Source organism: Lepidochelys kempii, chromosome 2 (assembly GCF_965140265.1).
Source record: "Lepidochelys kempii isolate rLepKem1 chromosome 2, rLepKem1.hap2, whole genome shotgun sequence".
Classification (NCBI taxonomy): domain Eukaryota; kingdom Metazoa; phylum Chordata; order Testudines; family Cheloniidae; genus Lepidochelys; species Lepidochelys kempii.
In genome coordinates this window covers 7,155,264-7,180,267 of record NC_133257.1, presented here as the reverse complement: position 1 = coordinate 7,180,267, position 25,004 = coordinate 7,155,264, and the positions used below count along the sequence as shown (strand labels likewise).

The 25,004-nt window shown below is 45.1% G+C and overlaps 1 protein-coding gene across 12 annotated transcripts in view; it reads right to left on the bottom strand.

Moving 5' to 3' along the window:
• The window catches only part of TSNARE1 (t-SNARE domain containing 1), a 695,747-nt gene that overhangs the window by 565,602 nt on the left and 105,141 nt on the right, over positions 1-25,004 (bottom strand). For 2 of the 12 annotated variants that reach the window (XM_073329989.1, XM_073329991.1), the window contains exons 3-4: positions 13,765-14,002; positions 12,696-13,089 (exon numbers count right to left, since the gene is read on the bottom strand). The exons of 8 other annotated variants lie outside the window; for them this stretch is intronic. The gene's annotated coding sequence lies outside the window, so the exon portion shown is untranslated. Of the gene's footprint in view, positions 1-2,975; positions 3,107-8,907; positions 9,002-12,695; positions 13,090-13,764; positions 14,003-25,004 lie in introns of all 12 variants that reach the window. 2 more of the 12 variants (XM_073329988.1, XM_073329994.1) reach the window with 2 other exon arrangements.

The following is a 25,004-nucleotide window of genomic DNA, read 5'->3' as shown; positions in this document are numbered from 1 at the left end:
AACTGCATGCACTCCTCCCAGTTTCACGGATGTCTCAGGAGCTCCCACCCTGACCCAGCCTACCACGTCCTCTCCTCCTTCAATTACTATTTATTTGTTTTCCAGTACTGCCTAGAGACCCCAGTCAAGACCCAGAGTTGGTCAGCAGCAGAAGCAGGAAGAGAATCCATGTGGCCGAAGTCCAGCGTCCTAGCCACTAAATCACACTTACAAATCCCTTCTACCATGAGGCCTATGTCAGTTGTCCTTCCCCCTTTTCCACAAGAAATGAAGGAGAGAGAGAGCATGAGAAAGAGGTAAGAAAACTAGACAAAAGACAGGGAACCTGAAGATGCTCGCCGAACAGTGTCCCACTAGGAACTGTCCTGTCCTCACATCTTTTTCATCTAATACCTGAGTTCGTGAATATAAAACATCCAGATATTCACAGCCGAGTGCAAACTACTGCTGAGCAGCCAAGTTTGCCTGCAGTCCTGCTGCCTCAACCAGCATCTAATCCGCTGCTTCGCAAAGTGCTTTGGGTCTGAAAAGTGCAATAGAAAACCGCAGTCTAATTCCATTCACAGTGCTACCAACGCTCATGATTTTGTCATGAGTCTCATGATCATTGTTGTTTTCCTTAAAGCCCCAGCGCCTGGAGTCAAGTGGGTATGGGATGATTTCAGCCTTCAATTCTTAAAGAAAAAGTAGCCCTCTTCTAGCCCTCGTGGCTGTGGAGAAAGCTTTAAAATGTAACCCCAGTGCACCCTAAAGGCTCCAAAAGCGGAAGGCAAATAAAGAGAACCCAAATCTGGTATGTTTACATCATGTCATGATTTTAAAGCCAATCTCATGATCTTTGGTGAGCCTGACTAATGATTTTTGAATGTCTGGGGTTGGCAACACCATATTCGTTGCTGGCCTTGCTCCCCAGAAGCAGGGTGCAACATTAAAGGGGACATACAGAGGGGGCCTTGAGTCCTGATTCCCCAGAGGGGCTCTACTGCAGAGCCAACTGCAGCGAGGAGGGAAGAACAGCTCGAGCTCCCAGATCCAGAAGGGCACGAGTGAAAACGAGTCAGGGCTTTGAAATTCAAGAGCCATCAGCCCACTTCAGCTCAGTGCCCTGAGCACAAAGCAGCTGACAGAGCAAGGCAGAAATGCCGAATGCCGGGGTGTAATCAGTTCAACCAATGCCACTCCCCCTACAAAGCCATTTGAGCAGCCCCTTGTATGCCAAGGCCCGCGATTCAGTGTGCAGCCTGCTCCCCGACACTAAGGCCCCAGTGCTGGGCCCTAACAGGCGGGTGTGGAGGGGGAGTCAGCAGGGAACATACCCACAAATGGTAAAATTTTGGAAAGGGCTACCGGCTGCCAGCCCAAGCAGCTCGGAGCAACGCCATGTGGCACCAGCTTGCCAGTGTGAGCGGAGCTCACATGACCCAGGCCACTCTGTGCCTGCAGGTTTGGCAGCATTGTCTGAACCAGCCCTGGCAGGGAGCTTGTCAGCTCCAGGGAAAGCAGGTGGAAGAGCCCCTCAGAGAGTATGGGAAGAGGTGAGTGGCAGGTCAGTGCAGGGTGGGAGAAGGCTGAGCTTTGCTAGCTGATCTATGCCCTGACTCTCAGCCCCACAAACCCTTACTCTAACCTGACTTCTTCCTATGTCATAAACAAAACTGCCCCATGCATTTTACCCCCTTCCCTGAACCCACCTGTCCCACACCTGACACTGCGGTAACAGCACCATGGAAATTACACCGGCAAGATCTGGGAGAAGCCAGGAATGCTGCCCTCTTTCTTCCCTCTAAATGAGTAAATAGGCAGCTTTAAATTAGTGAAGGTTCCTTTCCACCTCAAGCACTGGATTCTCCAGCAAGGACACATGCTTCCCATGTGGGGGAAGTCAGAGAGGAAGGAGGAAAAATGAGACATTTCCTCTTCCATCCACACATCCTCATGGCTCACAGCTATCATTGGTGCTCGATGGGCACAAAGACGTTTCAAAAACCTGGGAAGCCAACTCTACTTAGAACAAGTGAAGGTGCACGCTAAACTACAAACACAGGCTGTCTATGTCTTTGTACCTTACCTGTCACCACAGTTTCCTATAGATAATGGCAGCATGGTGGGGAGGTCTGCCCACGCAAATGGGTGACAGGGACGCCTGTGTTACAATATCGGCTCTGCCACTGACTCCCTCCGTGGCCATGGGCAAGTCATTTTCCCTCACTGTACTCAGTTTCTCTGTCAAATAAGGATAATACTTACCTGCCCGGCAAGGGTTAATTAAAACAGGCCAGTGCTTTGAAAAGTAGAGCAAAACACAGGGATAATAATGCTTTGTACTAATCCCTGTCCTAAATGACTTCATCAAATATATCAGCTAAAAGTAGCCTCAGAGTAGAGAGCACTTCAAGCTCAAGTTCAGACAAAATTTTACTATATGTTTTAAAAGAGTCACTTATGGGAAAGGTCAGACATGGCCCTTACAGTGAGTTCCACTCCATTTGTATTGTTAAAAAAATCAGTCAGGCTTTAACAAATCCAAGTGAACCTTGTGCATCTATTCCCATCCCAACTCCCTCTGCTCATACTAGTCTCTTTGACCATCCACACGTTCTTGTCACTCTCAGGGCAAGTGCCTTCTCCTCTGCATCTCTCCTCAGAGCCAAACACCCAAACGCTCCATCTAATTGCAAATCTCAGCTGAAAGCATCTCGCTCCTCCCTTGCCTCTTCATTTCCAGCTCCCTCTATTGTTATTTAATTCCGGGTTCCATTTTTAAATAAAAGACACCATAGAAGATGGAGGCCTTATACCACAAGAAAGCCAAAGGAAGCTGAAGGTGCTCAACACCTCACATGACTGGGCCCTTACTCTGGATTTGGTGTTCAGGAGTGTTTTTGCAAAGAGTAGCCCTTTAACCTCCGCATTGGCATGTTCCTACTGCCCTGGTTCTGATAATTGCCACTACAAAGCAAACGTATGTGAGTCACCATGTGCTCTGTTTAGTTCAGGCCATTCACAGGGTCTGGAGAGAGTTCATTTTTCTTAGTCTTATTATCCTTCCTCTGCCACTCAAGAGCTTTAAAGATGTACCATCTTGTTTACAGGAGTGTTCTGTGCACTAAAAAGGGAAGGACAGCAGAAGAAAAATATTTACGAACAAAGGAGATAATACATAAAGCTTACAATTACTTGACATGACATATGGTAAATAAGAGACAGAAAAAGGCTTCTAAGGTTTGTACAAAGCCTGGATTTTTCTTCCACACTTTCCAAGGATCGATAATACATGTTCCACACAGTTGCCATCTCCCATAGAAACAACCCTCCACCCCCAAAAAATTAACATTTCATAAAAAATTTTCAATCAGGAATGACATTTTAGAACTAAAGTTTTTAAAACAACTTCTTGCTCACCTAACACAGAGACAAGAATAATATGAAATCTCTGTCTTAAACATAACAATCAATATGATCGGGGGAGGAAACTCTATTGATTGAGCCATTTAACCAAGATATTTAAGCCCTGATGCAGAATATAAGTGCTATGTATTAGCTATTTAAAAGCTCCTAATTCTAGCTTTATAGCTTTTTCCTTTCTCCCTACTTCAGCTCAATTCAAAAATCACATTGCACTGAAATATTTTTTACTCCTTATGTCACCAGGGATAACAATATCCAGTGGCCGGAAGCTGAAGTCAGCAAAGATCAAAAGGGAAATTGGATGCACATTTTGAACATTGAAGAAAACTAACAGCTACAAACATTCACCAAGGGATGGGGTAGACCATCACTTGAGGTCTTTGAACCAAGACTGGATGTCTTTCTAAACGATCTGCTGTAGCTCACCCAAAAATTAGGGGCTTGATGAATGAACCACTTGTTGACATTTCAAGGTCTGGGTTCTGCAAGAAATCAGAGTAAAGGAATGCCACTGCTCCTTCTGGTCTTAGCAATCTACGAACAACTGCCCATGTGATAAGTAAAGTGAGAGAAAAAGATACACACAGACTACATTTCTCAGAGTAGCAGCCATGTTAGTCTGTATCCTCAAAAAGAAAAGGAGGACTTGTGGCACCTTAGAGACTAACCAGTTTATTTGAGCATAAGCTTTCGTGAGCTACATCTCACTTCATCGGATGCATACTGTGGAAAATACAGAAGATGTTTGTTTTTATACACACAAATCATGAAAAAATGGGTGTTTATCACTACAAAAGGTTTTCTCTCCCCCCACCCCACTCTCCTGCTGGTAATAGCTTATGTAAAGTGACACTCTCCTTACAATGTGTATGATAATCAAGGTGGGCCATTTCCAGCACAAATCCAGGTTTTCTTCCCCACCCCCCGACACGAGAGTGATCAGACTACAGGGATTCTCCAAACCCCCAAGAACATTCTCCTCCTTACCCACATGAATCTGATTAAGTAGGGCACATGGGTTTTCACTATTTGCAACCAAGCCTGAAATATTTTTGGGTGAAACATTTGCAACCAAGCCTGAAAACATGTGGTCTAACGAAAAACCTGTAATTCATCCTAGATTTGTTGAAATTTTCACTGAGGTTCTGGGACACTCTGTACCTCAAAGCAGCAGCCTGGAATCCCCATATTCACCTCTGTCATATAATTATGATGTGTTTTGTACAAAGCAAACCTAGTGAGGAATTATTTTAAAAGTCTTGATCTGTTCAACACTAATATCCTGTTGGATTGTATGTGAAGTTTTGAAGTATTGTTATATGTTGTGAATTCAGGAACACCCAGGGCATACAACAAAGGGGGAGCAATCACCAGCCAGACAGGGGTTAATGGCTCATCCACACCCAATCCACTATCCCAGAGACTTCTCCGAGAAAGTACCTATGCTATGGACTAACACAGGTCACAGCAAGGGTCTTTCTAGCCAGCTGGAAAAAAGTATAAAAGAGGGAGAGTGACTTCATCACTTTGCCTCTTCCCTTCCCCCGCCCCACTCCCCCAACTCAACACCTGGAAAATCATCTGGAAGAAAAAGACTTTGAACGAGGGAGTTTGGTCCCAGGCTGGAATAGGGTTCAGTCTCTGTATTGAGGCACTGTAAGCTGCTTGTACCACCTGTTAGGATGAGACACGGCTTGATTCAAATCTTGCTTAGTCTGTTTAAATTAGAATTTAGGCTGCACATTTATTTTTTAGAGTAGCAGCCGTGTTAGTCTGTATTCGCAAAAAGAAAAGGAGTACTTGTGGCACTTTGTTAGTCTCACAAGTACTCCTTTTCTTTTTACATTTATTTTTGTTTCTGAAGTAACCAACTCTAATCTCTCTGCCTGCTACTTATAATCACTTAAAATCTCTTTCCATAGTTAATAAATCTGTTTTATATTTTTACCTAAAACTCTGTGTTTTTGGAAGAACTGCTTGGGGGATCTCAGCTCAGACTACAAAGGCAAGTGTGTGTCCATTTCACACTAAGGGAGTGGCGAACTACTTAAACTTTCACTGTAAGACGGTACAGTTCTGGGGTGCAAAGCTTAGAGCTCGGGGGAACTGGCTGGAGCCTCCCTATTGATGGCTCATGAGTGGCTGGGAGAGCATTCATGTAACCAAGTTGAGTGTGTTCCTGCCTGTGGGTGGCTGTAGGTTTCAGAGGGGTAGCCATGTTAGTCTGTATCAGCAAAAACAACAAGGAGTCCTTGTGGCACCCTAGAGACTAAGAAATGTATTTGGGCATAAGCTTTAATTTGCAAACTTGACACCATCAAATTAGGCCTGAATAAAGACTGGGAGTGGCTGGGTCACAACAAAAAGTAATTTTCCCTCAGTTGATACTCACTCCTTCTTGTCAACTGTTGGGAATGGGCCACATCCACCCTGATTGAATTGGCCTTTTTAGCTCTCACCCCCCAACTTGGTAAGGCAACTCCCATCTTTTCCTGTCCTGCCTACTGTATTTTTCACTCCATGCATCTGATGAGGTGGGTTTTAGCCCACGAAAGCTTATGCCCAAATAGATGTGTTAGTCTCTGAGGTGCCACAAGGACTCCTCGTTGTTTTTGTGAGTGGCTGTGTAAGTGCAGTGCCTGTCAGAGGCTTGGAGCTTGACATGAGCATCAGAGTGTGAAGGACAGCCCAGGCGGTGGGTTTGGAAGACTCTCCAGCAGTCCAGGTTGCACCCGAGGGACCCTATCACAGGTTCACAAACCTTTCCTACGAACTGAGTCTCAATTTGCAGCCAACCTGGGCCAGTTTATTTTTTGTACCACAGTGGCCATGGGCACACATCAAGGCCCAATGGTTCAAGGCACCGAGCACAAACTAAACAAAGACAGAACTTGCAATGTGCATATTAGGCAACAGGGGGATGCATCACAACCATGAAAAATTCACAACACAGTTTAATGGTGGAAAAAAAGCTGAAATAGTGATTTCAGATGAGATTTATTTTTTGAGATTGTAACAAATCTATGGTTTCAGAGTAACAGCCGTGTTAGTCTGTATTCGCAAAAAGAAAAGTAGTACTTGTGGCACCTTAGAGACTAACCAATTTATTTGAGCATAAGCTTTCGTGAGCTACAGCTCACTTCATCGGATGCATACTGTGGAAAATACAGAAGATGTTTGTTTTTATACACACAAATCATGAAAAAATGGGTGTTTATCACTACAAAAGGTTCTCTCTCCCCCCACCCCACTCTCCTGCTGGTAATAGCTTATGTAAAGTGACACTCTCCTTACAATGTGTATGATAATCAAGGTGGGCCGTTTCCAGCACAAATCCGGCCCACCTGATGATCACTTTAGATAAGCTATTACCAGCAGGACAGTGGGGTGGGAGGAGGTATTTTTTCATATTCTCTGTGTATAAATAAAGTCTGCTGCAGTTTCCACGGCATGCATCCGATGAAGTGAGCTGTAGCTCACGAAAGCTCATGCTCAAATAAATTGGTTAGTCTCTAAGGTGCCACAAGTACTCCTTTTCTTTTAACAAATCTATGATCACCTAAGATTTCACATTGGGCACAGTTACTCAGCACTTCACAGTTGCAAGCAGGATAAACAGAATTCCGATTCACCTGCTTCAAAAGCGGAGCAACTAAGAGAGTCACTGTTTACCTCTAAGCAGTATAGAGTCTTGGAAACATAGCAGACTTGTTCTGGGTCTGTCCAGTGGAGAGCAGTGTTATGCACACATGAGCACAAACACAAGTCCATTGCATTATTTTTAAAAGTCTTTCCCTATTTCACAAACACTGCTTCAGATTATTAAAACTGACAAGATTTTTAAAATTTAATTGACTTTTGATTCTTCTGATATGCTGATGGTTTGCGTTTGAACCTCATTTACCTTGGAGAGTGGAATTACAGTGGAGAATCCACCACTTCCCTTGGTAGTTTGCTCCAATAGTTAATCATCCTCACTGTTAAAAATCTAGGGGTAGCCATGTTAGTCTGTATCCATAAAAACAACAAGGAGTCCGGTGGTACCTTAAAGACGAACATATTTATTTGAGCATAAGCTTTGGTGGGTAAAAGAAGTGGGGTTTTTACCCCTGACAGCTTATGCTCAAATATATCTGTTCGTCTTTAAAGGTGCCACCGGACTCCTTGGTGTTACTGTTAAAAATGTCAGGTTTCAGAGTAGCAGCTGTGTTAGTCTGTGTCCACAAAAAAAAAAAGGACTTGTTGCACCTTAGAGACTAACAAATTTATTTGAGCATAAACTTTCACGAGCTACAGCTCACTTCTTTGGATGCATTCAGTGGAAAATACAGTGGGGAGATTTTATATACACAGAGAACATGAAACAATGGGTGTTACCATACAGACTGTAACCAGAGTGATCAGGTAAGGTGAGCTATTACCAGCAGGAGAGTAAAAAACCTTTTGTAGTGATAATCAAGGTGGGCCATTTCCAGCAGTTGACAAGAACGTGTGAGGAACCGTGGGGGCAGGGGGAGAAATAAACATGGGGAAATAGTTTTACTTTGTGGAATGACACATCCACTCCCAGTCTTTATTCAAGCCTAATGTAATGGTGTCCAGTTTGCAAATTAATTCCAATTTAGCAGTCTCTCGTTGGAGTCTGTTTCTGAAGGTTTTTTGTTAAAGAATTGCAACTTTTAGGTCTGTAATCAAGTGACCAGGGAGATTGAAGTGTTCTCTGACTGGTTTTTGAATGTTATAATTCTTGACGTCTGATTTGTGTCCATTTATTTTTTTACGTAGAGACTGTCCAGTTTGGCCAATGTACGTGGCAGAGGGGCATTGCTGGCACATGATGGCATATATCACATTAGTAGATGTGCAAGTGAACAAGCCTCTGACAGTGTGCCTGATGTGAAGGGAAGTGGTGGAACAAATGCGGTTGTATTGTAGAGCTCCAACCCCTCAGACAGAGACAAACACCTACAAGATCTCTATCAAGCATTCTTACAACTACAATACCCACCTGCGGAAGTGAAGAAACAGACTGACAGAGCCAGAAGAGTACCCAGAAGTTACCTACTACAGGACAGGCCCAATAAAGAAAATAACAAAACGCCACTAGCCATCACCTTCAGCCCCCAACTAAAACCTCTCCAATGCATCATCAAGTATCTACAACCTATCCTGAAGGACGACCCAACACTCTCACAGATTTTGGGAGACAGGCCAGTCCTTGCTTACAGACAGCTCCCCAGCCTGAAGCAAATACTTACCAGCAACCACACACCACACAACCAAAACACTAACCCAGGAACCTATCCTTGCAACAAAGCCCGTTGCCAACTGTGTCCACATATCTATTCAGGGGACACCATCGTAGGGCCTAATCACATCAGCCACACTATCAGAGACTCATTCACCTGCACATCTACCAATGTGATATATGGCATCATGTGCCAGCAATGCCCCTCTGCCATGTACATTGGCCAAACACCATGTATACACATAACTCACTGGGACTGTCTTCTCTTTGCTCATATCAAATGTGATCAGGTCATGATCGTTGGTCCCTCTGCAATTTCCAGCCCAGAGATCAATTCATCTTTATCTGTAATAATGAGATTCAAGATAGAGTTACTTCATGTTGGGTGAAAAATCTTGTGTGTCAGAAAATCGATATTTTTTAGAAACTCTAAATAATGTTTTACTACTGCCTGCAGGAGACCTCCAGCATACATCTCCCAAACTGAAGTCCTACATAACACAGTTTTTCTTTCCACACATTACAGAGAGGTGCTTGCGGAGTAACTCATCCTGTTCTTTCAGTTGATTCAGTGGTCTATATCACAGCCTTGCCAGTACCTCTTTCTTGGGTTTAGTTAGCACACTGATCTGTATGATCATGGGTGGCGAGGATAAAAGGCTAGGGGAGGCTGTGCCTCCCCAAACAGCGCTATGTGGTCCCGCCCATGCTCCGCCCGCAGGTTCCCTCCTGCTTCTCACTGGCGCTCTGCAGTTCTTCCCCCATGGCTGGGGCCGGCCTGCAGCCAGGGACTCTGGGTGGCTGGAGCCAGTGCTTGTGCCGCCCGCCCAGTGTTCGGGGGGGCACTGCCCACTTGGCACTCTGGGGCTTCGGAGGGTCAGGCCGCCCGGGATGCTTGGGCGTGGGGGGGGGGGGGAGACGACTGGTGGTCGTGTGGGGGAGGGGCTTTGGGCTCTGGTGGGGGAAGGGAGGTGGGAGGGGCAGAGCCTCAGGCAGAAGAGGAGGGCTGGGCCAGTGGCTCGCCTCCCCAAGCCCATGGTTCACCCTCTGCCTATATGTATGATTTCAAGATCCTGTTCTCCTGAGTTATCAGTGACTTTAAAACAAGTAACGGTGTCTTTAATGGAGAGTGTCACTGCCTCACACGCACACACATCCATTTTTATCAACTCTCTCCTTCCTACACAGGTAATAACCAGTGATTCTGACATTCCAATTATGCAAATCATCCCACCAGGCTTCAGTAACACTAATTAGATCAAATTTCGGCTCATGAATGCGACTTTCCCATTCCACTTGCTTGTTCCACTCAGTTCTTCTGCACTTGCACAATGTGCAGAGGGTTATTTAAATTTAAAAAAAAAAAAAACTTAATTCATTTTCATTTAAATTCATGACGGTGAATTAGTAAGTTTCTACCCTATGACATACCTGGAAAGAGAAGAAAAGAGAAACACTCCGCTAGGTTGTGTGTTTTAACGGGCAGACTCTTAACAAGATCTTGGGCATTAGCAACAAGCATGCCCCAAATCCAGAACACATTGGCTAAAAGGTGCTCCAGGATCAAATAATTAGGTGCTCAATCTGCCACCATAATCAACCCACGCTAATCCACAGCTGGGTACTCAGTCTACTCTCACTGAAGATGCAGAAAGGCATCAGTAACATGCCATCCTACAAAACGCACCAACAGACTGACCAGAAATTGCTGTCCAGGAGAAAACCGACAACACAGCAGATAGAAATTCAATGGAGAGACTCATACAACCCGCTACTTGTCCCTTGGGACTTTCAGTTGGGGAGCATTAAAGGATCCCTCGGCACATTTTTCCTCCTCCCTAAAAGAGGACACGAACCCAAGTGTCCTGGCTAAATTCCCACTTGGATAGTACCATTCAACCTCCCTAAAATTCTCACTCTGGAAAGCTTCCTGTGTGAAACTGTTAGATAGTGTTTCTGTATGCTGTTAAATAGGTACTATCCTCCCACCCCAGAAGGGGCTGCATTTCAGCATTGGGCAAAGTATTTACTGTATATGTAACAAGCCAAATTCTGCTCTCACTTACACTCATATAACCCCAACCAACTTCAGAATAGAAGATGCTCTAGAAATGTCCTCTTTTTTTTTTCTCTTCTTTTATTAGCAACTAGTCCCATTTCACAGTCTCGTAGTGTACATACTGGGCTCCCACATGGCCATCCAGGAGTCCAAAATGTCAGTTTTATCATTAAAAATCATTTCCAAATGCACTTTTCACAGTTTATTCATAGCAAAGAGTGGCTCATTACTGAGTGAACTTTCAGTTCGTTTCAATGAGCAGAACTGGTTCAACATTTCCCATAAACTCCTGCATCCAATCTACATTATTCATATTTTAAATGGCTATTTCTTCCCATTGACAAACAAGAACAGAATGTATTGGGTTTCATTTTTTGTGCCTTTCAACAGTGTGAAAACGCTACCTGTGTATTTCATTCCAGAGGAAAAGTCTGAAGAACCAACAACCTGCCACAATTAAGGTTAGAAATATCAATTAAAAATAACTCCAATTTATGACATTTTGTTTCTGCCAAGGACAAAACTGCTATTTGTGTATGTAATGGAAGAATTACAGATCCAGCCAAGTGAAGAGGGCCATATAAATATAAAATTATGATTATTAGTGAGGCTTTTATTCAGTTCAAGTGAACATGCTGCAGCAGAATGGCAAGATCCCTTAATGGTACAGTCTATACAACGGCCTAGAAACCAAAGATAGAAAAGATCTAATTAGAGAATCAAATCCATCCATCTGGGGCCAGTGGAGCATTGTACCATTGGTCTATTCTCCATCGCATTGTCAAGACCAGTTTTCAGTGTATCAAGGCTGGAGCTTCCACTAGTTACATTCTAGGCAGGAAAACAGATTTATATGAGAACCGTTACACATCATTTAAAAATCTGAGGACAAAAGAGAGAAGTAAGAAAGCAAGGTGTGTTAGTGCTTATGTAGCTTGCCTGCTTTGGAGCAGACCCAGGAAAATGCAGAGCACTCTCCCAGACCCTACAGACATCAATGGGACTGGAGACTTTTCCTTTAAACTTACCCAATGTCCTCCTTCCACTCTATGTCTCAGGATAAAAAGACAGAGCAGAGCAAATGAAAGCCAGCGGGTCCGAAAAAATAATTTACTGGTATGCCCAGGTTTCCAGCCAATAGGGCTGTGTGTAATAATTGTGTGTAATTTATTTAATCACCAACAATTAGTCCCCTAACCGTGCCTCCGAGCCGAATCTGTATCACCTCATGCAGAGTCTCTCATAAGATGGCATCAGAGAATAATGAAGCAGCACCAAAATAAAAGTGGATTAATCAAAAAAACCAAATAACTTTGAATATTTCACAGCCGCTACGGACAACTTAATCTTGAGCAGTTTTAGCTTAATGGCTTGAGTACTAGCAGGTTAACTATGTACTGCGGATTGTCAAGAAGGCACTTCCAGATGCTGCCAGTTGGGTTCCATCCAAGATAACAGAACGATTTAGCTTCTTTAAGTGCCCCCCATCTGAACTATACAAGCAATCAGACTCTCTCCCTCGCTCACTCTCATCTTCGGTCATAAGGGAGGCTTCAAGCCAAAGGGAACGGGAACGGGGAGGAGAAGCACATTCTAGCTCTGCTCTTCCTATTTCATTAATTGGTTGTATTTATGGAATCACATTTCACATTAAAAGAGCCAGTCGGCTATAATGAGATTCTCCAGCATCCTCCCACAATTGGACAGGAGCAACTGGATGGTTTTTTTCTGGGGCTTTTTAAGACAGAACAAGTCTAATATATTACACATTAAAAAAAAAAAAAGAAAAAAAAAAGGGGTTTTGTAATACAATTGTAACATGTAAGCCAACTTATTACCGAGCTGTAGGGGACAGGGACAAAAAGCACAGATGCTCAGCAGCACATGCAGATTTTAAAAAGTCTTATTATTCTTCAGTGTCTGCCTAGTGCAGTTCCACTCTAAATAGCCACCATTAAGTTTGGTGTAAACAATGCTTACCTGGCTGGGCACAAGTTATGTTGGCTGGAAAACTAGACAAATGACTGCGACGGGGTTGGGACTCACCACCGCAGCGCCTCCTGTTGGTACCTCTGGGAAATAGCTCAGTTCATGTGGAGCACCCTCTGCCGGTGGTGTCCCGTCCGTCTCTCGCCCTTGACTGGCGTCTCGACCCATGTTGCTCCCAGCTCGTGGCATCCTCTTCCGGACACTGCCCTCCAGCAGTGCCCCCAAGTCCACCACACTCGCCCCCTTCCTGGGGGGGTGGGGGGCGGGGGAGAGGTGTTAACAGCAGTCTTTCCAGTTCGCTCCTGCTGCAGTGGCCAACCACAGCCCCTCGAGTCTAGCCCCTCTGTTCAAGGGCCTGTCACGGCCACCCTTCCATGGCCAGGTGCTGTACAAGGAGGAAGAGAGGGACCCAGGCTCACCCACTACTCTGGGTCCCGACCCAGGGACCCTCTAGTGGCAGCCTCCCTGCCTGCCATCTCTTCCCTTGTTTAACTATCCCTGGGCTACTTCCCCTCTGGCCCTTCGCACTCTCTAGGCCCTTTCTATCAGGGCCCGCAATCTGGCAGGTATTGGGCTGGAGCCCTTCTATGCTCCCCGAGCCTGCCCAGCACTGCTCTGTCCGAGCTGCCTGTCTCCTGCTTAGAAGACCGACCATCCCCCCTGAAGGTCTGGGACAGACTGCCTGCTCCCTTCCTGGGCAGCCTTATATAGGGCCTAGCCTAGCCCTGGTTGGCTGGCTGTAATACTGGCCCTGATTGGCACCCAGTAGGCCTTTTCCTGATTCACTGCCCTTCTGTGCAGCCGCTCTGGCCTACCCCACCACAATGACATAAGATGATTCCAGGTGTTTGACCAATACGCTATATAGACAGACGGTGGCAGTGTTCTGATTTGAAAAGAAACAATCTGAGAACATATGGAATTCCTTTGTACAGGTGAGTGTCTCAGAACATACAGCTATTTGAGCACTAACAAGTGACCCAACCTCGCTGGTTACAGATAACTCTGGAGGTGCATCAGGTAACACAAGAGGGACTATGTAAAAATAACACCATCTTACCAAATGCATCTGCTCCCTGTGTGTCTCAGAGTCAGCTCCACTACCCTTCCTGACCAAAACAAGGTCCAGCTCCCATTAGCACCGCAAAAGCATCGGGAACAGTGAGATGGGAGTCTGTTCTGCCTCACGTTTCATCAAAAGAACTGTCAAGCTCAGTTCGGACTGCTGAATCTTTGTCACCGGTGACAACGTCAAACAGAAAGAGCAACCAGTTCTCCAGATTGAGTTTGCAGCACTGCTAGTTAGGGAAAAAAACAAAAATCAGTTTTTTGTGTATAGTAAACTGAGCACATTGGGACAACATTGAGAGAAGAAATACTGGACCCTGTGCCACAAGGTCACTTGCAGAGTCACTTTTCTGATTACAACTGTACTTTAAATGGCAGTTTTAAAGGTTACCAAAGTCACCCTTTAGCCATATCATCTTAAATGAACTTTGAAGAAAAACACAAAACACAACCAACCAACTGAGAAGCCGCAAGTTGGGGACAAAACTTCTGGGTGAATACTGAAAAAAGTTTTCCACAAATAAACTTGAATCTTTAAAGGGCTGGCCACTGGCTGGGCCTGCATCCTTACTGCATTTGCTTTCCAGGAACATTCTAGCAAATCAGTTGACTAGCAGGAATATTTGAAGCAGTGAATTTTCAGTGATTATTGCAGAATATTCTAACTCATGACTGAGAGCATTTTTACCAGAACCTTGATTTAGACAGCAAGACCTCATCAACTCAGGGAACAGAAGCATATCATATGACCTGCATTTCCAAGCAAAATGGCTCTCTTTTCAAATACTGATAGCATGCATTGCCAAATAGGGCTACACCTCAAGATTGCAGTGTGTACCCGTTTTTTGCCCATCTAACAGCCCATCTGACCTTTTGCCCTTCAGCAGCAAGTTTAAGGTAAAATGCAGATGTCATATTTATTCGTCTAAGTGTCCAATCCCTTAATTAGGGCAGTCAGGGCCGTGTGCACTATTCCTGATGCTGGTACTCAGCTGCAGTGTTACTTTAGCCATTTAACCATTCTGTACTCTACTTTACCATCAATTGAATAGCAAAATATTGCTTTCCTATCTCTCAGGAGTGTTGTGAGGGTAAATGTTTCTAACGTGTTAAGACCCTTAAGTGAAAAGCACACAGAAGCAGAAAGTATGCGTCGTAGTTTCAACAATATCCTGTGGAAATGAGTTCCACAGGTTAACTATGCATATTTTAAAAATTATTTTCATTTATCTTCTAGAAATGTGTTGCCATTTCAATTCAGAGCTCCCTCTTTGCTCTTGTCTCATGGGAGCTGGTGATCTTGATGCACCGTAAGCCTCAAAGCTTCCCTGTCCATGACACTGTGAAGACCAATAACAATTTCATTAGCCCTAATGAGCTGACCAAACCCGCTTTGGATGTTTAGATTTCAAAGAGAGCCCCCCACCACCACCACTCTGAACATAACCGGAGCACCAGCAGCCCACAACATAGCACCTCCCTCACCCACAGATTCCCCAGCATTAAACACACTGTTCTTGGGGACGTATGCGGCAGCTCAGGATGGCTGTGGCTGAGGCGGGCATGATCTTTGTCTGAGGAAGGCAGGGCAGGAAGAGGACAGGAGGTGACAAAACTCTAATTGCTGCCAGGACTGAGGAGGATGGGAAAGGGGTCATTCAGAAAGGTGCGTTCTCTTTGGTGGAGCTGGCAATCTTCTTCCCAGCTCAGCCTAGATCGCAGATTTGCGTCACCATGCCTCAGAAAGCCAGTGATTCAGTATAGCCACAAAAAGCCCATAGAGTTCTCAGCACCCCACCTATGGTAGCGTGGAATCGAGATGCCAAAGCCTAGGGCAACTGGCCTCTTGTCCTTCAGGGAGGAAGGCGAACATACAAGGATGAGGAGGCAAAGGAGATGAGAGAGGAACAGCATTCCCTCGCTGAGTCCAACGAGCATGTCACACTTAAGTTGGGAACAAAGACAGGAAGGGTTTGACTGCACTGGCACGTCGTCAGCAACACTTTTGTCTTTCGGGGGTGTTAATAAAACACACACACCCCGAAAGACAACAGGTTTACCGACGAAAAGCACCGGAGTGAAGAGCGCTCTCCTTCCGAGCGAGCCTCAGCAGCTCGTGGAGAGTGGAAGATGTTGGTCAGCGGGAGAGAGCTCTCCTGCCGACAAACAGCAGCTACACAGCGTGCCTTCTAGCGGGACGGCTCTAGAGGCACGGACGTGTTGCTAAAAGCCTTGTCGCGTAGCCACAGCCTTAGTATTACACAGGAGGCATGGAATCCCTTGAATTAAAATCACTGTTGTAAACATTGTACGAAAGATTAGAGTACACACACACACACCCTTTAAGTCAGGCATTCCCTAACTTTTCAGTCCTTGACTTTGCAACTTCGAAGTTGTTTTAAGATAGGTTTTTGTGTGCGTACTGTGTTTGTGCGTGTACAATTACACACGTACACACAGAGACATATTATACTGTCAGTTCTACCCGCTATGCCTTCAATACACACACTTTTTTTAAACACAGGAACTTAAGTGTGAAATAGTTACAGTTGCTACACATGCAACAAAAGCAAATAAATAAGAATGAACTCACCCAACAAGTACGTATCCTCTACTCTCCCATCCCCAGGCGCACACTTTGTTGCGACCACAGCCAATACACCACAGCCTCAACCCTCCGCTCTGCACACACCTCTTCACTAATCTTCCCCCTCCCGATACTGTTATGGATGCTTGGTGCTGCAGTATGTTGTGGTAGGAGGGGGGCAGTCTGCTATTGGGGATGTTGGAAGGCATGCATCCCTTGTGTGGCAGAATTCCTTTCCTTTCCTTTGTGGGTTTGTGTCAGGCATGTTGTGTGTGTTGCAACCCTGACTGCTTCAGAATGGAGCTTTCTGTGTCTTCGTTTTCCGGATTTGGAGTTTTTTTAAACGTATACGCATGGGGGAGCGATTTGAGGAGGAGGTGAATGTGTGCGTACTGTGCCAAGGCTGTGTCTCAAAAGTGCATCTACTGACAGAGAAGACGTTATCCATTAGCAGCTGATCTTGATAAATCCATCTTTGTTGGAAGCAGTGCATAAAATCTCCTCCATAATACATATCCACACACATGTATTCATATACTCATACAGCTACATTCAAGTTTTCCGTGAGAATGAAATTAAAATACGTGAATACATATATACAGCGATCTACAAATATGAAAGCAGCCAGTTTCAGCATTTGGAATAAGGCTAGGCAAATATTGCACTTGTTATACAAGAACCGTCTCAAAAATTATTTAAATGAACATGAAAATTAACTTCTGCCTTGGCACTCCTGGCAAGTCACCCACACCACCCTTGGAACTGCAAGATTTGGATACCTCTGCTCTAATGTCTTATCTAACCGGGACCCAACAATCTAATTTCCTGTCTTCGTTTGCTTCCCAAAGACGGAACGAGATTAGCACAATTTTCCCCTATGGGGGAACTCCATCTTAGCTAAGAGTAACGTTCCCCCACTTCAGATCTCCAGCTACAGTCAGTCTAGTCCCTAGATATCATTTCCTCCTTTATTCTCTTCATATCCCAGTGGCCTACAGGGGTCTACTGTTGCGAACAACGAGGTCTGAGCGAGTACGTTACCAGTGCAGGCTTGCTTCCCAAGCCAGCAGACATCAGGTCTGGGCAGGGCAAACTCAAGTGACAGCCCCATTTAGGGAAACCAATACAAAAATCAACACACTAGACAGCTGTTGATGCATCCTGTTAGCAGGTGTCTGAATGCGGCATGAAGGTGCAGTGCAGTTACCATTGGGACATACCAGCAGGTGGATCCACTTAGACTCAACAGGACAAGGAGGTTAAAGTTGGGACTGAAGTGTTCCTACAGGAGAAGCCTAGGAACAAAGAGGGAAAGCTAAGACTGAGGTTTATGTTCTTTTATTTGAGTTACCAGGTAGGGAGTAAAAATGTGGATTATTCACAGTGAGCAGGGTATAACACCGCATGCTTATAAGTGCCTTCACTTCCTGTTCTTCAACTTAACTATTCACAGCCACGTGAAAACTCCAGTGCCTTACAAAAAGTGTTCTAATCACTACATTGAATGCCAGAAAGAACATTATAGGTAACAGTCACTAATTAAAAAGCAGAAATATACTACACTGACAAGGGCCACGTATGAACTTAGCTAGCCAGCAGGAATCTTCCATCTTGACAATCGGATAACAGAGCTGAAGTGTTCACTTTTGGAAAGGACCGAAAACTTTCCAAGTGGGGTGCCTAGACTCGGGACCCTAAAACTTGGATGCCTATTTTACATCTCAGGTATGTCTATGCTGCAAGCGAAGGTCTGACTGCCATACAGTTAGGCATCCTTTTGCTAGCTTTAATCTAGCTAGCTCAGGCAGCAGCAGCAGTATAGATGTGGTGATATGGGTTTCAACATGGGCGAGCAACCGGAGTACATATCCAAGGTCGACCGGTGGTCTTGTACTCCGGTTGCTAGCCTATGCTGAAGCCATGTCACCATGGTCCGCACTACCGCTGTTAAAGTTAGATTACAGTTCGAATAGGTGTCCCTGTCCGTGGTACAATCACACCTTCCACTTGCAGTGTAGACAGTCTTAGTAGGAGTTTGAAACTGACACTAGACCAACAGAATGGGGGGAAGTGATGATGATGTATGGCACAACTACAAGGCTGGATTGGAGTGTTTCTAACGGGAGGCAGCATGACTCACGAGAAAAGCTCAGCATGTGATTCCCGCGGCCGATTCCACGCACAACCACCAAATGAGAACATCCAGCAGAACGCTCACATTGTGTATCTACAGCCTATATATATATCGATGACATTTTAAATTTGCTAATTGATTTTAAAGGGGAAAACTAAACCTTTAAACTTTTGGCAGATGAAGAGTTTTTTTGGTGCTGTGAACTTTTTTTTTTTTTTTTTTAAGGCCTAATTTTAAAACTGCAAGTTTACCATGGATAGAGTCCAGCAGGGAGGTAAGTGCCTTTCACTTGAAAGTATTTTTTCTCCTTTTAAAAGAAAGAACAAAAGAAACAAACTTGAACAAACTTACCTTACAATGTAAGGTAAACTGTCTGACCTCCAAGGCTTTGAGTAGAGTGCATCTGATTCTCTTATGCCATACTGGACTTACTGCTCAAAAGCATTGCTAAAATAACAATTACTGATCAAACAGCAGCTTCATGGACAGAGCTATGTACAGCATCTCTAAGAAATGCCTTGAAAAAGTCCTTTTTCTTTCCTTTATGTCAGCATTCATTGAGCACTCACCTCTCAAAGGAATTAAATCTAATTACTGGAGTTTTTAATTTATACAGACGTTGTGTCCCATCCCAAAGGTGACTGCAACTCTGGGATGAGGAAAAGTAAATATATTTAGATTTTGGTATTTGTCTATTCTAATGGAAGACTAGAGCTAAACCTGTATACAAATTTGTAATTCTTTAAAGCATTTTGAATCTTGAAAAAAGGCACTATACTCACATTGCTCACATATTGCTCACATCCAAATAAAGCATCCATTTGCTTATTATCAATGACTTTTCAATCCCTCCATATCTGGGTGTCTCGCCCATGCTTTCCTCAATGAGTGTATGTTCTAGGCACTATCGAATCATCGCTCCCTCTAGGAACAGCAGAAATTGACCATAAAAGGAACGCAGCGATCAGCACTACCTTTTGGCTGGAAAATTAAGCAGATTGTTTCTCAGGAATATATTTGGAGCCAAACGTTCACATTTAGCCACATGCAATGGCATGTACCCATTTGTATGCACTCAAGTCCTGATCCAAAGCCTACTGAAGTCAATGGGTTATTGTTATTATTTATTGTTTGTACTTCCATAGCATCTAGTAGCCCTCAACCAAACTCAAGGTTATCAGAGCTGCGTACTTTCAATATTACTTTGTAGTGCAGAATGCTTGGGAATGAGAAAGTCTGACATGTCCCAACTGTCTTCATTCCATACAACCTCCCTCAGAAAAATCCTCTGTATCTTTTGGCCCAGAACAATCTTAAAACAAGATCTACTGACAGAGTGCAGCCAAGAGGATATGAGCACCATCATTGCCAGGAAGCACTGGAGATGGATTGGCCATGTGCTTCGCATGGAAACGGATTCCATAACCACAGTAGCAATAAGATGGACACCTGAAGGCAAGCGAAAATGAGGCTGCCCAAAAGCAGCATGGCGAAGAGCTGTGGAAGCCGAGATGAAACCCTGAGGCACAGCTGGGGAACCATTGCAAGACTTGCCAGAAACAGACAGGAGTGGAGGAGCTTCGTCACTCCCCTAACCAACAGAGACGTAATGGGAACACGGTGGTGATGATGATGATGATGATGATAGTAGTCCTCATCATGGACCACGACCTCTGATGCTTGCCAGAAGTACCTAGGGATGTGAAGCACTTTGCTACCACCTGGGAGGCTAGTCAGTCCCTGGTGGACTTCAGCTCCCCAACTCCACCACCCACAGGCAACACAAGCATTCCCCTCTGGGCCCGGAGGTCCCACTGTCTACAGGTTAGCTATGGGCACAATCCAACCCTCCCAAGTGTCTCCCTGAACTGTCCAGCCCTGTTCCACTGGACCCTTGCCATATTCACAGTTTCTCGGCTTCTCAAGAAACAGGGCTTATCAGTTCCACCTCAGACGACTGCTCCACTGAACACACAGCACCTCAATACATTTACACCAAAATCACACACAAGTTTATCTAACAAAGCACAGAGAGTCAAGTAACAGCAAGTAGAAGTACTGGAAACAAATGGTCACATAGGAAACAAAATCATAACACGCATTCTAGAGCCTAGACTTAATTAACTAGATACGCTCATCTCTTGTAGTAATGCTCACCCAAAATTGTTGCAGTGCTTTACAGCTGTGACCCTCCTTTCATGAGACAGATGTGCTGTCAGCTTGTGTCCTAGGTGAAGGACTCAGTTTGTTTCTTTGCCCCTTAAGATATACCAGTACAATCCTTTGTCTTTATTCATAAACAGGACCCCCTCAGCCTTCCCCCGCCCTACTGTTTCTTTCACCTTGTAGATTTCCTTTCTTGTCAATTTCATGTTCTCTTATTTCATTTGTGGCTCACTACGAAAATAGGCATACGTTGTGAGGCATACAATAAAGAAATGACCGGACAGGAAAATAGGTGTCTTACCTCCTGTGACCCAAAGAACCCCTTAATGCCACCTGGCAAGGGGGTGCAGGGAGGTTACAGGGATCTCCTGAGTCTGGTGTTTATATTCCAGTTCACCAGAGTGCCATGTGAGGTTTCAAATAAAAGCTGGTATCACACTAGTCATCAATATCATTGTGAAACATGTGCACAGACACTGTGTAAGAATTCTGTATATGCTGAAAATATGTTCTTAAAGTCTGCGTCTGGGGGGACTGATCACCAGAAAAGTTGAAAAGCTGGTTTCCTGTCAGGTAAGAGATACTTATCCTTCTACCTGTTTCCATGTATATTGAGTATTGTCTCATTCACTGTGGGTCTCCTACCACGACTCTCAACTGAATGCAAATGAAGGACTGTAAGAACTACAAAAAATACAGAAAGAAAGGGAAAAGAGTTGAGGAGAGAACCATATCTTGAGGTGCACTTCAAAGGTTTGCTTTATTATATTTGGGGGGAAGAGAAGATACAGGGGCCAAGGACATAAGATGATCACAATATCCCTCCCCGCCCCCTGGTATGGCATTGCACAAGTGGGTGTGCTACAGAGGGGTATGGCTACATGTGCAGCATCCAATCTTGGCACCTGTCTGACACACAACATTGCAGTAGTCGGACCATGAGCTTGACAGCTCCCACTTGCTCATCTTCAAACTTGAGCGTCCGACTTAGAACAGATTCTTGCTTTTAATCCTTTTCCCCATTCTCAGCTCCAGCCCTGACTGACATGACACTCCAGCCACAGCAAAAGTCACTCTACAATGCAGGCAGGAAAATGGAAGGATGGGCTGATAAGCATAAGTCCATCAAATACAAAAGACAAAGATTGCCCAGCAAAAACTCTATGCTGTCAAACAAAACTAGGATCATGATGAGCTCACTGAGGAAGGGAATTTCAGGACATGCAGGGAACAATCCAGGTGGATTCTGCTACGGTCAGATCCTCATTTCCTCAAGAGACATGTAGAACCCCCTTTCCCTTTTATTACTGTTATAATGGACTCCTATTGCTGTTCCCACTGCCGTCTCTTTAGTTCTCTCCCAGGAGACACTGATCCCAAATCAGTTCCATTTTCTCTCCTCGCTGAGACCTATTCATGCTCTGACAGTGGATAAAAAGCTGAAGGCAGACAGAGGGAGGGAAGGAGCAGAAAAAAAAATGCACAGAGAGCAGGAACAGCCCCATGACGTCTCTTGTAAGGAGTGATGCCTTCTGCCGGGGCACTGCTGCTGCTGTCCCCCGAGCCCCACCCCAGACAATGGGTGAGAGAAGTAACAGACATTACTTTTACATGGGGCTTCACAGTTTCAGGAAGCTCTAAACATTAACTAATCCTCATAATATCCCTGTGTGGCAGGTATTATCCCCATATGAGAGGGGGGAAACTGAGGCACAAAGCAGCTAAGTGACTTGCCCAGGATAGTCAGGGGTCCAGCCTGGAACCCAGGAGTCCTGCCTCCATTTCCTCTGTTCTGACCCTTATGCACTACGTCTGCTGAGTAATCGTTCGTATTGCAATGATGGCTGTCTTCTTTCCTTGTCCGTAAACCAGTGGGCACACTAACACCTCCTAGTGAGCCACTGCTTTGAAAAATCAGATCTTGCCGTGTTTATTTCCTCCCAGCAAACCAACGGGGAAGAAGCACAAACACCGCCTAGGAAAATGCACTCTTAAAGCTAAGGAGTCAGGATTTTTACACAGATGTCTAATATTACAGCAAACCTGGGAGCCAAAGAAGATTAATGAATAATAAATGGAAATTATTTTAGGCAGCATGGGGCATCTGTAACTGCATTACAGTAATACAAATAATAATAATACTTCCCCCATGCCCAGCTCTTCAACAGCTGATCTGTCAACTCTACAGCAGGATAATCCAAACCTCCCCCTTTGGACCATGACACGAGACCAGAAGAGCATTAATCAGGTTTATTCTGTCATTACAAGAACTGGGGGAGGGAAAAAATCATCCAAATCAGAGAGGAACTAATGGTTTGACTCTAGTCTGTGTGACAAAGTTCCTCCTCTACCTTGGTGGGTCTTGCACTTATTGGCAGATTTGCTCACATCGGAGATTCACGGCAGCCCTCAGTTTGGCCGTTTTCGTGAACCCACAGTCCAGGTCAACTTCTCCTGTGTCTGACCAGGAGTTGGGAGGTTTGAGGGGAACCCAGGCCCGCCCTCTACTCCGGGTTCCAGCCCAGGGCCCTGTGGACTGCAGCTGTCTAGAGTGCCTCCTGGAACAGCTGTGCGACAGCTACAACTCCCTGGGCTACTTCCCCATGGCCTCCTCCCAACACCGTCTTTATCATAAAATATCAGGGTTGGAAGGGACCTCAGGAGGTCATCTAGTCCAACCCCCTGCTCAAAGCAGGACTGATCCCCAATTAAATCATCCAAGCCAGGGCTTTGTCAAGCCTGATCTTAAAAACTTCTGAGGAAGGGGATTCCACCACCTCCCTAGGTAACGCATTCCAGTGTTTCACCACCCTCACAGTGAAAAAGTTTTTCCTAATATCCAACCTAAATCTCCCTCACTGCAACCTGAGACCATTACTCCTTGTTCTGTCATCTGCTACCACTGAGAACAGTCTAGAGCCATTCTCTTTGGAACCCCCTTTCAGGTAGTTAAAAGCAGCTATCAAATCCCCCCTCACTCTTCTCTTCCGCAGACTAAACATCCCCAGTTCCCTCAGCCTCTCCTTATAACTCATATGTTCCAGTCCCCTAATCATTTTTGTTGCCCTCCGCTGGACTCTTTCCAATTTTTCCACAACCTACTTGTAGCGTGGGGCCCAAAACTGGACACAATACTCCAGATGAGGCCTCACCAATGTCGAATAGAGGGGAACGATCACGTCCCTCGATCTGCTGGCAATGCCCCTACTTATACACACCAAAATGCCATTGCCCTTCTTGGCAACAAGGGCACACTGTTGACTCATATCCAGCTTCTCATCCACTGTCACTCCTAGGTCCTTTTCTGCAGAACTGCTGCCTACCCATTCAGTCCCTAGTCTGTAGCGGGGCATGAGATTCTTCCGTCCTAAGTGCAGGACTCTGCACTTGTCCTTGTTGAACCTCATCAGATTTCTTTTGGCCCAATCCTCCAATTTGTCTAGGGCCCTCTGTATCCTATCCCTCCCCTCCAGCGTATCTACCACTCCTCCCAGTTTAGTGCCATCTGCAAACTTGCTGAGGGTGCAATCCACACCATCCTCCAGATCATTTGTGAAGATATTGAACAAAACCAGCCCCAGGACCGACCCTTGGGGCACTCCACTTGATACCGGCTGCCAACTAGACATGGAGCCATTGATCACTACCCGTTGAGCCCGACAATCTAGCCAGCTTTCTATCCACCTTATAGTCCATTCATCCAGCCCATACTTCTTTAACTTGCTGGCAAGAATACTGTGGGAGACAGCGTCAAAAGCTTTGCTAAAGTCAAGGAACAACACATCCACCGCTTTCCCTTCATCCACAGAACCAGTTATCTCGTCATAGAAGGCAATTAGATTAGTCAGGCATGACTTGCCCTTGGTGAATCCACGCTGACTGTTCCTGATCACTTTCCTCTCCTCCAAGTGCTTCAGAATTGATTCCTTGAGGACCTGCTCCATGATTTTTCCAGGGACTGAGGTCCTCACCATAGGACTTCCTCCTGGCGTCTGATAATGCTTTTACTCCTCAGTCCTCCAACAGTACGTGTTCTCACTCTCAGCTCCTAGTGCCTCTTGCTTCCAGCTCCTCACACACACAGCACAAACTGAAGTGAGCTCCTTTTTAAACCCAGGTGCCCTGACTAGCCTGCCTTAATTGATTCTAACAACTTCTTGATTGGCTACAGGTGTTCTAATCAGCCTGTCTGTCTTAATTGTTTCCAGAAGGTTCCTGATTGTTCCGGCACCTTCCATGTTATCTTACCTAGGGAAAAGGGACCTACTTAACCTGGGGCTAATATATCTGCCTTCTATCACTCTCCTGTAGCCATCTGGCCTGACTCTGTCACATCTGTTTCAAT